Source organism: Triticum urartu, chromosome 3 (assembly GCF_003073215.2).
Source record: "Triticum urartu cultivar G1812 chromosome 3, Tu2.1, whole genome shotgun sequence".
Classification (NCBI taxonomy): Eukaryota; Viridiplantae; Streptophyta; class Magnoliopsida; order Poales; family Poaceae; genus Triticum; species Triticum urartu.
The window spans coordinates 743,830,068-743,830,654 of record NC_053024.1 but is presented as its reverse complement, the minus strand read 5'-3'; positions in this window follow the sequence as shown (position 1 = coordinate 743,830,654).

Below are 587 nucleotides of genomic sequence, written 5' to 3'. Positions count from 1 at the left end.
ACATGATTCCTTGGAGGTATGGCCACTCCACACGATCGTACGCCTTCATCATATCCAACTTGACCGCAACCACCCTTGTTTCGTTATCTTCCTCTTCATTGCGTGGATACACTCATAAGCTGTGATGGCGTTGTCTGTAATCAACCGCCCGGGAACAAAAGCGCTTTTCTCCTCCGCGATGATCTCATCTAGGATCTCCCTCAACCTGTTAGCGAAAACCTTGGAACAGATCTTCTAAACAGAGGGAGATTGGTCTATACTGTGTAATGTTCCTCGGATTCTTCACCTTTGGTATGAGAACTATTACAGTTTTGTTAATAACTTCCAGCATGTGCCCACCGTTTAAAAAATTTAAAACAGATCGGGTTACATCCTCCTTTATAAGTGACCAGTGGTGCTGATAGAATTCCGCATGGAATCCGTCCGCTCACGGCGCCTTCGCCGGTCAGTGCTTTCTCTACTTCATCTGCACAAAAGGGCCTATTTAGCCAGTCATTCATCGCATTAGTCACCATGCTTGGTACATGGTGCAACACTTCATCCATGACCACCTCATCTTGAGCTGTGTATAGCTGTGTATAAAAACT